At 45.9% G+C, this 15,332-nt stretch overlaps 1 pseudogene; it reads right to left on the reverse strand.

The window, feature by feature from the left end:
- The window catches only part of LOC114127252 (uncharacterized), a 36,361-nt pseudogene that overhangs the window by 2,645 nt on the left and 18,384 nt on the right, over nucleotides 1–15,332 (reverse strand).

A 15,332-nucleotide genomic window follows, 5' to 3' on the forward strand; every position in this document is an offset into this window, starting at 1 on the left:
AAGTTAGTTACAAATTGGTTTTTGCTTTGTTTGTTTAATATATTTATGTATTCATGGACAAACTTATGGTAGTGCTCAGGGGGTTCTGCTCCTAGTCTGTGTGTAATAGAATTTGTTTTATCACAATATACAAAATTGAAAATATACAACATAAATTGTAATTTAAAATACAAATTCAAATTACAATTGGAAATCAAAATATAAATGTTCAATAATTACTCATACTGTCAAAAAATAATTTCTAATTCAAAATTCAATATAAATTTACAAAACGAGTATACCTACCTAATACTTATATAATCTATGTATTATGTAAGTTTGAAATCGACAGTCAAGTAATATCGAATTAGGTTTAAGTGGTTTACAGTTATGGTTTTGTCTCCAAATGAAATCTTGAAAGTTAAAAATAATCTATACCTAATAATTATTTATTTTAATTGTTTTTATTCTTCATATTTTTATTTATTATTAAATTATAATTTAGTATTTAATACTTACACGACGTGAATAAGTGATTGAAAAATAATAGTCAACATTAAGATTGGCCGTTTAGTCATCGTATTACCAAATCTGGTATTAAATGTAGTTGTTTGTATGACATGTACTTTGAGGATTAGCCAATATTATTGCTATCTATTAATTTAATATGTACTAAGTACGTACACTTTAATTTTTTTCCGTTTTTTTTTTAAAGTGCTATATACTTAGTGCAGTTTAATAAGCGTAAACGTAGGTAGAGACGGCATGGCCCACTGATTAATAAGTTAACGTTATTTTGGTATTGCTTTCTTGACAATATATAATGAATAATAATTTTTTGCATGGATAAATTTTATTAACATATTTAACAAATAAAAAAGATATGGCAGAAAATTTAGCTTAAAAAAGCCAGTGGCTTTTAGAAAAAAAAATAAAAAAACAGGACAGGGCCACTCAAAAAACGAGGAGGGTCGATACGAAATGGTGTAGTCGGTACAAGCTATCGTGAGTTGTATAGGCACCTATGCAAAGAATTCTTTTCACGATCGGTCCTGCGGGCGCGTTTTCTCGCGCACGCGATGTGTCGACGCATCATTACAGAAAGCGAGGCTCGCGATTTCTACGGCCGCGCGCGTGGGTCAACGGTTGACGATGGGGCCAGTGCGCATTGATATCGTAGACGTGGCATCTCGTCGGAAGTGTCTGCGTCCCGATGACCGTCAGAGTCATACGCCGCCGAACGTTAGCTTCCCGCGGACCCGGCGCCACTGACGATGTCCGTATATTCCTGACTTTCGGCCCACAAACAAATCGTCATTCGCGCTGTCGTTGTCGGGGCGGAATCGTTTCCCACATCAGTACAATATGCTAACTCGTCGCGTGTACCCCAGCATACTGTAATCATTATGACGGGAACACAACTCGGCAAACTGGTCTCGAGCCGCAGTTGATCGAGCAGAATGTGCGTGAGGTGACCTAACCTTCCGCGTACTTTCTCGTATCCCCTCGTCGTCCCAGGATAATACCAGGTTGGTATTTATAATACAGTGGACTCTCGGTAACTTCCACATTGATAACTCGAAATTCTCGATATCTCGAATAATAAATATTCCCCCTTAAATAACAATAATAATAGAAGGTGCCCGGAGTCTATACTTCGTAAGTGCTTGCAGCCGTTGCGCCGTACTATGTTTGGAAACTTCCCTGTTCTATATTGGTAACTGAATGGAATTTATGTTATTCCTGAAAATAAAAAAAATTCATTGAATGAAAATCTTCAAGCCATTGTGGTATCACTTACTTTAACCACACAACCAACATTGATACTCAACCTATAAATTTATTAAATAATTGCAAATCATTAAAATATTTATTTAATATTAGTAACGATTATCGACACAAAATATTAAAAAACAATTACAAATCTTTATAAATATTATATGGATTATAAATAGGTATATATAAATACTTACAAATATATATGCAAAACACATCAACTTGTCTTACATCGACGAGGTACTAAGCCTAGGTTAGCTGTGTTGGCTAAGTCTAACAAAATAATAATTTCTTACTTTACCACGTGGACTCTAGATAAACACTTTAAATGTACGTTTAATTTGATTATGTGAAACATTGAAATAGGACATATGTCCTGATATGCAACGGCCATACGGAATTTGGCGTCGTAGGTACGCAGTAAAGCACAGAACACCTCGTCGTTCTAAACCTCGCACACTACAGTCACGAATGACACATTTAGCTGTAACTCCCTCACCCCGAAGACAATGGTTGGCTGGAAGGTGCCTAAAGTCTGTATTTTGGAAGTGCTAGCTGCCGTTGGGCAATATCATGCTTGGGGAACTTCCCCGTTCTATACTGGTAATGAAAATGTCTTCTCGTTATTCCAGGAAATAAAGAAAATTAATTGAATGAAATCAACAAGTCATTGTGATATCATCTACTTTAACTAAAAAACAAAAGTTGACCCTAAACTTATATAATAATTAAATAATTAAAAATCATTAAAATACTTATTTATTATTAATAACCATAATAAACACAAAAATAAAAGAATATTATAAGCCCAAATACATAACATAAGGAATACTTACAAACATATTTGCAAAATACATCAACTTGTCTTACGTCGACGAGGTACTAACCCTTGGTTAGCTGTATTGGCCAAGTCAAACAAAATATTAATTTCTTACATTATCTCAAGGAATCTGGATACACTTTTTAAATGTACGTTTAATTCGCTGAAATGCAACATTAAAATAGGTAAATAATAACTGATACGCAACAACCATATGGAATTTTGGAGGCGAAGTAGGCAGTACAGTAAGAAACACTTTGTTGTTCTAAACCTCGCGCAGCTACGGCCACGAAAAACTCAATAAGCTTTTACTCCAACTAGATAACATAGCTGGCAGTAGACTGGAGGGTGCCCGGTTTCTGTACTAAGTACATACGCAATTCACCACAGAGCACCTCCTCGTTCTAAACCTCGTGCAATAACGGTCTCGAACGATTCACTAACCTATACTGCCACTATAAAACATAGCTGGCAGTAGGCTGGAGGTTGACCGGTTTCTGTACTGCGTACGTACTCAATACACCACAGAGCACCTCGTCGATCTAAACCTCGTGCAATTACGGTCTCGAACGACGCACTTAACTATAACTCTCACACCCCAAAGATGGTAAAGGTTTGAAGGGTCCGGATTTGAATTTGCATAACTATGCAATACACCACTAAGCACTGCGTCGTTCTAAACCCCGCGCAGCTATGGTCAAGAACGACGCACTAAGCCTTTACTCCCACAATACAACATAGCTGGCAGTAGACTGGAGGGTGCCCAGTTTCTGTACTAAGTACATACGTAATACACCACAGAGCACCACGTCGTTCTAAACCTCGTGCAATTACGGTCACGAACGACGCACTAAGCCTTTACTCCCACTATACAACATAGCTGGCAATAGACTGGAGGGTGCCCGGTTTCTGTACTAAGTACATACGCAATACACCACAGAGCACCTCGTCGTTCTAAACCTCGTGCAATTACGGTTTCGAACGATTCACTAAGCTATACTGTCACTATACAACATAGCTGGCAGTAGGCTGGAGGGTGCCCGGTTTCTGTACTGCGTACGTACGCAATACACCACAGAGCACCTCCTCGTTCTAAACCTCGTGCAATAACGGTCTCGAACGATTCACTAAGCTATACTGTCACTATACAACATAGCTGGCAGTAGGCTGGAGGGTGCCCGGTTTCTGTACTGCGTACCTACGCAATGCAAAACAGAGCACCTCGTCGTTCTAATCCTCGTGCAATTACGGTTTCGAACGATTCACTAAGCTATACTGTCACTATACAACATAGCTGGCAGTAGGCTGGAGGGTGCCCGGTTTCTGTACTGCGTACGTACGCAATACACCACAGAGCACCAAGTCGTTCTAAACCTCGCGCAATTACGGTCTCGAACGACTCACTTAGCTATAACTCTCACACCCCACAGACTTTAAAGGTTTGAAGGGACCCGGATTTGTGTTTGCACACCTATGCAGTACACCACTAAGCACTTCGTCGTTCTACACCCCGCGCAGCTATGGTCAAGAACGACGCACTAAGCCATTACTCCCAGTATACAACATAGCTTTCAGTAGGCTGGATGGTGCCCGGTTTCTGTACTGTGTACCTACGCAATGCAAAACAGAGCACCTCGTCGTTCTAATCCTCGTGCAATTACGGTTTCGAACGATTCACTAAGCTATACTGTCACTATACAACATAGCTGGCAGTAGGCTGGAGGGTGCCCGGTTTCTGTACTGCGTACGTACGCAATACACCACAGAGCACCAAGTCGTTCTAAACCTCGCGCAATTACGGTCTCGAACGGCTCACTTAGCTATAACTCTCACCCCCACAGACTTTAAGATTTGAAGGGACCCGGATTTGTATTTGCACACCTATGCAGTACACCACTAAGCACTTCGTCGTTCTAAACCCCGCGCAGCTATGGTCAAGAACGACGCACTAAGCCATTACTCCCAGTATACAACATAGCTGGCAGTAGGCTGGATGGTGCCCGGTTTCTGTACTGTGTACCTACGCAATGCAAAACAGAGCACCTCGTCGTTCTAATCCTAGTGCAATTACGGTTTCGAACGATTCACTAAGCTATACTGTCACTATACAACATAGCTGGCAGTAGGCTGGAGGGTGCCCGGTTTCTGTACTGCGTACGTACGCAATACACCACAGAGCACCAAGTCGTTCTAAACCTCGCGCAATTACGGTCTCGAACGACTCACTTAGCTATAACTCTCACACCCCACAGACTTTAAAGGTTTGAAGGGACCCGGATTTGTATTTGCACGCCTATGCAGTACACCACTAAGCACTTCGTCGTTCTAAACCCCGCGCAGCTATGGTCAAGAACGACGCACTAAGCCATTACTCCCACTATACAACATAGCTGGCAGTAGGCTGTATGGTGCCGGTTTCTCTACTGTGTACCTACGCAATGCAAAACAGAGCACCTCGTCGTTCTAATCCTCGTGCAATTACGGTTTCGAACGATTCACTAAGCTATACTCCCACTATACAACATAGCTGGCAGTAGGCTGGATGGTGCCCGGTTTCTGTACTGTGTACCTACGCAATGCAAAACAGAGCACCTCGTCGTTCTAATAACTAGTGAAATTACGGTTTCGAACGATTCACTAAGCTATACTGTCACTATACAACATAGCTGGCAGTAGGCTGGAGGGTGCCCGGTTTCTGTACTGCGTACGTACGCAATACACCACAGAGCACCAAGTCGTTCTAAACCTCGCGCAATTACGGTCTCGAACGACTCACTTAGCTATAACTCTCACACCCCACAGACTTTAAAGGTTTGAAGGGACCCGGATTTGTGTTTGCACACCTATGCAGTACACCACTAAGCACTTCGTCGTTCTAAACCCCGCGCAGCTATGGTCAAGAACGACGCACTAAGCCATTACTCCCACTATACAACATAGCTGGCAGTAGGCTGGATGGTGCCCGGTTTCTGTACTGTGTACCTACGCAATGCAAAACAGAGCACCTCGTCGTTCTAATCCTCGTGCAATTACGGTTTCGAACGATTCACTAAGCTATACTGTCACTATACAACATAGCTGGCAGTAGGCTGGAGGGTGCCCGGTTTCTGTACTGCGTACGTACGCAATACACCACAGAGCACCAAGTCGTTCTAAACCTCGCGCAATTACGGTCTCGAACGACTCACTTAGCTATAACTCTCACACCCCACAGACTTTAAAGGTTTGAAGGGACCCGGATTTGTGTTTGCACACCTATGCAGTACACCACTAAGCACTTCGTCGTTCTAAACCCCGCGCAGCTATGGTCAAGAACGACGCACTATGCCATTACTCCCACTATACAACATAGCTGGCAGTAGGCTGGATGGGGCCCGGTTTCTGTACTGTGTACCTACGCAATGCAAAAAGAGCACCTCGTCGTTCTAATCCTCGTGCAATTACGGTTTCGAACGATTCACTAAGCTATACTCCCACTATACAACATAGCTGGCAGTATGCTGGATGGTGCCCGGTTTCTGTACTGTGTACCTACGCAATGCAAAACAGAGCACCTCGTCGTTCTAATCCTCGTGCAATTACGGTTTCGAACGATTCACTAAGCTATACTGTCACTATACAACATAGCTGGCAGTAGGCTGGAGGGTGCCCGGTTTCTGTACTGCGTACGTACGCAATACACCACAGAGCACCAAGTCGTTCTAAACCTCGCGCATTTACGGTCTCGAACGACTCACTTAGCTATAACTCTCACACCCCACAGACTTTAAAGGTTTGAAGGGACCCGGATTTGTATTTGCACACCTATGCAGTACACCACTAAGCACTTCGTCGTTCTACACCCCGCGCAGCTATGGTCAAGAACGACGCACTAAGCCATTACTCCCAATATACAACATAGCTTTCAGTAGGCTGGATGGTGCCCGGTTTCTGTACTGTGTACCTACGCAATGCAAAACAGAGCACCTCGTCGTTCTAATAACTAGTGCAATTACGGTTTCGAACGATTCACTAAGCTATACTGTCACTATACAACATAGCTGGCAGTAGGCTGGATGGTGCCCGGTTTCTGTACTGTGTACCTACGCAATGCAAAACAGAGCACCTCGTCGTTCTAATCCTCGTGCAATTACGGTTTCGAACGATTCACTAAGCTATACTGTCACTATACAACATAGCTGGCAGTAGGCTGGAGGGTGCCCGGTTTCTGTACTGCGTACGTACGCAATACACCACAGAGCACCAAGTCGTTCTAAACCTCGCGCAATTACGGTCTCGAACGACTCACTTAGCTATAACTCTCACACCCCACACAGACTTTAAAGGTTTGAAGGGACCGGATTTGTGTTTGCACACCTATATGCAGTACACCACTAAGCACTTCGTCGTTCTAAACCCCGCGCAGCTATGGTCAAGAACGACGCACTATGCCATTACTCCCACTATACAACATAGCTGGCAGTAGGCTGGATGGTGCCCGGTTCTGTACTGTGTACCTACGCATGCAAAAAGAGCACCTCGTCGTTCTAATCCTCGTGCAATTACGGTTTCGAACGATTCACTAAGCTATACTCCCACTATACAACATAGCGGCAGTAGGCTGGATGGTGTCCGGTTTCTGTACTGTGTACTACGCAATGCAAAACAGAGCACCTCGTCGTTCTAATCCTCGTTGCAATTACGGTTTCAAACGATTCACTAAGCTATACTGTCTATACACATAGCTGCAGTAGGCTGGAGGTTTAGGGCCGGTTTCTGTACTGCGTACGTACGCAAACACCACAGAGCACCAAGTCGTTCTAAACCTCGCGCAATTACGGTCTCGAACGACCCACTTAGCTATTAACTCTCACACCCCAGCACTGTAAGGTTTGAAGTACCCGGATTGTATTTGCCACACTATGCAGTACACCACTAAGCACTTGTCGTTCTAACACACGCGCAGCTATGGTCAAGAACGACGCACTAAGCCTTACTCCACTATACAACATAGCTGGCAGTAGGCTGGATGGTGCCCGTTTCTGTACTGTGTACCTACGCAATGCAAAAAGAGCACCTCGTCGTTCTAATCCTCCGTGCAATTACGGTTCGAACGATTCACTAAGCTATACTCCACTATACAACATAGCTGGCAGTAGGCTGGATGGTGCCCGGTTTGTACTGTGACCTACGCAATGCAAAACAGAGCACTCGTCGTTCTAATCCCGTGCAATTACGGTTCGAACGATTCACTAAGCTATTACTGTCACTATACAACATAGCTGGCAGTAGGCGGAGGGTGCCCGGTTTCTGTACTGCGTACGTACGCAATAAACACAGGCACCAAGTCGTTCTAAACTCGCGCAATTACGGTCTCGAACGACTCACTAGCTATAACTCTCACACCCCACAGACTTTACAGTTGAAGGGACCCGGATTGTATTTGCCAACCTATGCAGTACACCACTAAGCACTTCGTCGTTCTAAACCCCGCGCAGCTATGGTCAGAACGACGCACTAAGCCATACTCCCACTATACAACACGACGGCAGTTAGGCTGGAAGGTGACCGGTTTTGTACTGTGTACCTACGCAATGCAAAAAGAGCACCTCGTCGTTCTAATCCTCGTGCATTACGGTTTCGAACGATTCACTAAGCTATACTCCCACTATACAACATAGCTGGCAGTAGGCTGGATGGTGTTCCGGTTTTGTACTGTGTACCTACGCAATGCAAAACAGAGCACCTCGTCGTTCTAATCCTCGTGCAATTACGGTTTCAAACGATTCACTAAGCTATACTGTCACTATACAACATAGCTGGCAGTAGGCTGGAGGTGCCCGTTTCTGTACTGCGTACGTACGCAATACACCACAGAGCACCAAGTCGTTCTAAACCTCGCGCAATTACGTCTCGAACGACTCACTTAGCTATAACTCTCACACCCCACAGACTTTAAAGTTTGAAGGGACCCGGATTTGTATTTGCACACCTATGCAGTACACCACTAAGCACTTCGTCGTTCTAAACCCCGCGCAGCTATGGTCAAGAACGACGCACTAAGCCATTACTCCCACTATACAACATAGCTGGCAGTAGGCTGGATGGTGCCCGGTTTCTGTACTGTGTACCTACGCAATGCAAAACAGAGCACATCGTCGTTCTAATCCTCGTGCAATTACGGTTTCGAACGATTCACTAAGCTATACTGTCACTATACAACATAGCTGACAGTAGGCTGGATGGTGCCTGGTTTCTGTACTGTGTACCTACGCAATGCAAAACAGAGCACCTCGTCGTTCTAATCCTCGTGCAATTACGGTTTCGAACGATTCACTAAGCTATACTGTCACTATACAACATAGCTGGCAGTAGGCTGGAGGGTGCCCGGTTTCTGTACTGCGTACGTACGCAATACACCACAGAGCACCAAGTCGTTCTAAACCTCGCGCAATTACGGTCGAACGACTCACTCACTTAGCTATAACTCTCTCACACCCCACAGACTTTAAGGTTTGAATGACCCGGATTTGTGTTTGCACACCTATGCAGTACACCACTAAGCACTTCGTCGTTCTAAACCCCGCGCAGCTATGGTCAGAACGACGCACTAAGCCATTACTCCCACTATACACATAGCTGGCAGTAGGCTGGATGGTGCCCGGTTTCTGTACTGTGTACCTACGCAATGCAAAAAGAGCACTCGTCGTTCTAATCCTCGTGCAATTACGGTTTCGAACGATTCACTAAGCTATACTCCCACTATACAACATAGCTGGCAGTAGGCTGGATGGTGCCCGGTTTCTGTACTGTGTACCTACGCAATGCAAAACAGAGCACCTCGTCGTTCTAATCCTCGTGCAATTACGGTTTCGAACGATTCACTAAGCTATACTGTCACTATACAACATAGCTGGCAGTAGGCTGGATGGTGCCCGGTTTCTGTACTGTGTACCTACGCAATGCAAAACAGAGCACCTCGTCGTTCTAATCCTCGTGCAATTACGGTTTCGAACGATTCACTAAGCTATACTGTCACTATACAACATAGCTGGCAGTAGGCTGGAGGGTGCCCGGTTTCTGTACTGCGTACGTACGCAATACACCACAGAGCACCAAGTCGTTCTAAACCCCGCGCAGCTATGGTCAAGAACGACGCACTAAGCCATTACTCCCACTATACAACATAGCTGGCAGTAGGCTGGATGGTGCCCGGTTTCTGTACTGTGTACCTACGCAATGCAAAACAGAGCACCTCGTCGTTCTAATCCTCGTGCAATTACGGTTTCGAACGATTCACTAAGCTATACTGTCACTATACAACATAGTGGCAGTAGGCTGGAGGGTGCCCGGTTTCTGTACTGCGTACGTACGCAATACACCACAGAGGCACCAAGTCGTTCTAAACTCGCGCAATTACGGTCTCGAACGACTCACTTAGCTATAACTCTCACACCCCACAGACTTTAAAGATTTGAAGGGACCCGGATTTGTATTTGCACACTATGCAGTACACACTAGCACTTCGTCGTTCTAAACCCCGCGCAGCTATGGTCAAGAACGACGCACTAAGCCATTACTCCCAGTATATACACAAATAGCTGGCAGTAGGCTGGATGGTGCCCGGTTTCTGTACTGTGTACCTACGCAATGCAAAAAGAGCACCTCGTCGTTCTAATCCTCGTGCAATTACGGTTTCGAACGATTCACTAAGCTATACTCCCACTATACAACATAGCTGGCAGTAGGCTGGATGGTGCCCGGTTTCTGTACTGCGTACGTACGCAATACACCACAGAGCAACCAAGTCGTTCTAACCTCGCGCAATTACGGTCTCGAACGACTCACTAGCTATATAACTCTCACAACCCCACGACTTTAAAGGTTTGAAGGGACCCGGATTTGTGTTTGCACACCTATGCAGTACACCACACAAGCACTTCGTCGTTCTAAACCCCGCGCAGCTATGGTCAAGAACGACGCACTAAGCATTACTCCACTATACAACATAGCTGGCAGTAGGCTGGATGGTGCCCCCGGTTTCTGTACTGTGTGTACCTACGCAATGCAAAACAGAGCACCTCGTCGTTCTAATCCTCGTGCAATTACGGTTTCGAACGATTCACTAAGCTATACTGTCACTATAACAACATAGCTGGCAGTAGGCTGGAGGGTGCCCGGTTTCTGTACTGCGTACGTACGCAATGCACCACAGAGCACCAAGTCGTTCTAAACCTCGCGCAATTACGGTCTTGAACGACTCACTTAGGATAACTCTCACACCCCACAGACTTTAAAGGTTTGAAGGGACCCGGATTTGTGTTGCACAACCTATGCAGTACACCACTAAGCACTTCGTCGTTCTAAACCCCGCGCAGCTATGGTCAAGAACGACGCACTAAGCCATTACTCCCACTATACAACATAGCTGGCAGTAGGCTGGATGGTGCCTGGTTTCTGTACTGTGTACCTACGCAATGCAAAAAGAGCACCTCGTCGTTCTAATCCTCGTGCAATTACGGTTTCGAACGATTCACTAAGCTATACTCCCACTATACAACATAGCTGGCAGTAGGCTGGATGGTGCCCGGTTTCTGTACTGTGTACCTACGCAATGCAAAACAGAGCACCTCGTCGTTCTAATCCTCGTGCAATTACGGTTTCGAACGATTCACTAAGCTATACTGTCACTATACAACATAGCTGGCAGTAGGCTGGAGGGTGCCCGGTTTCTGTACTGCGTACGTACGCAATACACCACAGAGCACCAAGTCGTTCTAAACCTCGCGCAATTACGGTCTCGAACGCCTCACTTAGCTATAACTCTCACACCCCACAGACTTTAAAGGTTTGAAGGGATCCGGATTTGTATTTGCACACCTATGCAGTACACCACTAAGCACTTCGTCGTTCTAAACCCCGCGCAGCTATGGTCAAGAACGACGCACTAAGCCATTACTCCCACTATACAACATAGCTAGCAGTAGGCTGGATGGTGCCCGGTTTCTGTACTGTGTACCTACGCTATGCAAAACAGAGCACCTCGTCGTTCTAATCCTCGTGCAATTACGGTTTCGAACAATTCACTAAGCTATACTGTCACTATACAACATAGCTGGCAGTAGGTGGAGGGTGCCCGGTTTCTGTACTGCGTACGTACGCAAATACCCCACAGAGCACCAAGTCGTTCTAAACCTCGCGCAATTACGGTCTCGAACGACTCACTTAGCTATAACTCTCACACCCCACAGACTTTAAAGGTTTGAAGGGACCCGGATTTGTATTTGCACACCTATGCAGTACACCACTAAGCACTTCGTCGTTCTAAACCCCGCGCAGCTATGGTCAAGAACGACGCACTAAGCCATTACTCCCACTATACAACATAGCTGGCAGTAGGCTGGATGGTGCCCGGTTTCTGTACTGTGTACCTACGCAATGCAAAACAGAGCACCTCGTCGTTCTAATAACTAGTGCAATTACGGTTTCGAACGATTCACTAAGCTATACTGTCACTATACAACATAGCTGGCAGTAGGCTGGAGGGTGCCCGGTTTCTGTACTGCGTACGTACGAAATACACCACAGAGCACCAAGTCGTTCTAAACCTTGCGCAATTACGGTCTCGAACGACTCACTTAGCTATAACTCTCACACCCCACTGACTTTAAAGGTTTGAAGGGACCCGGATTTGTATTTGCACACCTATGCAGTACACCACTAAGCACTTCGTCGTTCTAAACCCCGCGCAGCTATGGTCAAGAACGACGCACTAAGCCATTACTCTCACTATACAACATAGCTGGCAGTAGGCTGGATGGTGCCCGGCTTTTGTACTGTGTACCTACGCAATGAAAACAGAGCACCTCGTCGTTCTAATCCTCGTGCAATTACGGTTTCGAACGATTCACTAAGCTATACTGTCACTATACAACATAGCTGGCAGTAGGCTGGAGGGGGCCCGGTTTCTGTACTGCGACGTACGCAATACACCACAGAGCACCAAGTCGTTCTAAACCTCGCGCAATTACGGTCTCGAACGACTCACTTAGCTATAACTCTCACACCACAGACACTTTAAAGGTTTGAAGGGACCCGGATTTGTATTTGCACACCTATACAGTACACCTCTAGCACTTCGTCGTTTTAAACCCGCGCAGCTATGGTCAAGAACGACGCACTAAGCCATTACTCCCACTATACAACATAGCTGGCAGTAGGCTGGATGGTGCCCGGTCTCTGTACTGTGTACCTACGCAATGCACAAACAGAGCACTCGTCGTTCTAATCCTCGTGCAATTACGGTTTCGAACGATTCACTAAGCTATACTGTCCACTATACAACATAGTGGCAGTAGGCTGGGGTGCCCGGTTTCTGAACTGCGTACGTACGCAATACACCACAGAGCACCAAGTCGTTCTAAACCTCGCGCAATTACGGTCTCGAACGACTCACTTAGCTATAACTCTCACACCCCACAGACTTTAAAGATTTGAAGGGACCCGGATTTGTATTTGCACACCTATGCAGTACACCACTAAGCACTTCGTCGTTCTAACCCCCGCGCAGCTATGGTCAAGAACGACGCACTAAGCCATTACTCCCACTATACAACATAGCTGGCAGTAGGCTGGATGGTGCCCGGTTCTGTACTGTGTACCTACGCAATGCAAAACAGAGCACCTCGTCGTTCTAATCCTCCTGCAATTACGGTTTCGAACGATTCACTAAGCTATACTGTCACTATACAACATAGCTGGCAGTAGGCTGGAGGGTGCCCGGTTTCTGTACTGCGTACGTACGCAATACACCACAGAGCACCAAGTCGTTCTAAACCTCGCGCAATTACGGTCTCGAACGACTCACTTAGCTATAACTCTCACACCCCACGGACGGTAAAGATTTGAAGGGACCCGGATTTGTATTTGCACACCTATGCAGTACACCACTAAGCACTTCGTCGTTTTAAACCCCGCGCAGCTATGGTCAAGAACGACGGACTAAGCCATTACTCCCACTATACAACATAGCTGGCAGTAGGCTGGATGGTGCCCGGTTTCTGTACTGTGTACCTACGCAATGCAAAACAGAGCACCTCGTCGTTCTAATCCTCGTGCAATTACGGTTTCGAACGATTCACTAAGCTATACTGTCACTATACAACATAGCTGGCAGTAGGCTGGAGGGTGCCCGGTTTCTGTACTGCGTACGTACGCAATACACCACAGAGCACCAAGTCGTTCTAAGCGTCGCGCAATTACGGTTTCGAACGATTCACTAAGCTATACTGTCACTATACAACATAGCTGGCAGTAGGCTGGAGGGTGCCCGGTTTCTGTACTGCGTACGTACGCAATACACCACAGAGCACCAAGTCGTTCTAAACGTCGCGCAATTACGGTCTCGAACGACTCACTAAGCTATACTGTCACTATACAACATAGCTGGCAGTAGGCTGGAGGGTGCCCGGTTTCTGTACTGCGTACGTACGCAATACACCACAGCGCACCAAGTCGTTCTAAACCTCGCGCAATTACGGTCTCGAACGACTCACTTAGCTATAACTCTCACACCCCACGGACGGTAAAAGTTTGAAGGGGCCCGGATTTGTATTTGCACACCTATGCAGTACACCACTAAGCACTTCGTCGTTCTAAACCTCGCGCAATTACGTTCTCGAACGACTCACTTAGCTATAACTCTCACACCCCACAGACTTTAAAGATTTGAAGGGACCCGGATTTGTATTTGCACACCTATGCAGTACACCACTAAGCACTTCGTCGTTCTAAACCCCGCGCAGCTATGGTCAAGAACGACGCACTAAGCCATTACTCCCACAATACAACATAGCTGGCAGTAGGCTGGATGGTGCCCGGTTTCTGTACTGTGTACCTACGCAATGCAAAACAGAGCACCTCGTCGTTCTAATCCTCCTGCAATTACGGTTTCGAACGATTCACTAAGCTATACTGTCACTATACAACATAGCTGGCAGTAGGCTGGAGGGTGCCCGGTTTCTGTACTGCGTACGTACGCAATACACCACAGAGCACCAAGTCGTTCTAAACCTCGCGCAATTACGGTCTCGAACGACTCACTTAGCTATAACTCTCACACCCCACAGACTTTAAAGATTTGAAGGGACCCGGATTTGTATTTGCACACCTATGCAGTACACCACTAAGCACTTCGTCGTTCTAAACCCCGCGCAGCTATGGTCAAGAACGACGCACTAAGCCATTACTCCCACTATACAACATAGCTGGCAGTGGGCTGGATGGTGCCCGGTTTCTGTACTGTGTACCTACGCAATGCAAAACAGAGCACCTCGTCGTTCTAATCCTCGTGCAATTACGATTTCGAACGATTCATTAAGCTATACTGTCACTATACAACATAGCTTGCAGTAGGCTGGAGGGTGCCCGGTTTCTGTACTGCGTACGTACGCAATACACCACAGAGCACCAAGTCGTTCTAAACCTCGCGCAATTACGGTCTCGAACGACTCACTTAGCTATAACTCTCACACCCCACAGAATTTAAGGTTGAAGGGACCGGATTTGTATTTGCACACCTATGCAGTACACCACTAAGCACTTCGTCGTACTAAACCCCGCGCAGCTATGGTCAAGAACGACGCACTAAGCCATTACTCCGACTATACAACATAGCTGGCAGTAGGCTGGATGGTGCCCGGTTTCTGTACTGTGTACCTACGCAATGCAAAACAGAGCACCTCGTCGTTCTAATCCTCGTGCAATTACGGTTTCGAAC

The sequence above is a fragment of the Aphis gossypii genome, chromosome 1 (genome assembly GCF_020184175.1).
Source record: "Aphis gossypii isolate Hap1 chromosome 1, ASM2018417v2, whole genome shotgun sequence".
Taxonomy (NCBI): domain Eukaryota; kingdom Metazoa; phylum Arthropoda; class Insecta; order Hemiptera; family Aphididae; genus Aphis; species Aphis gossypii.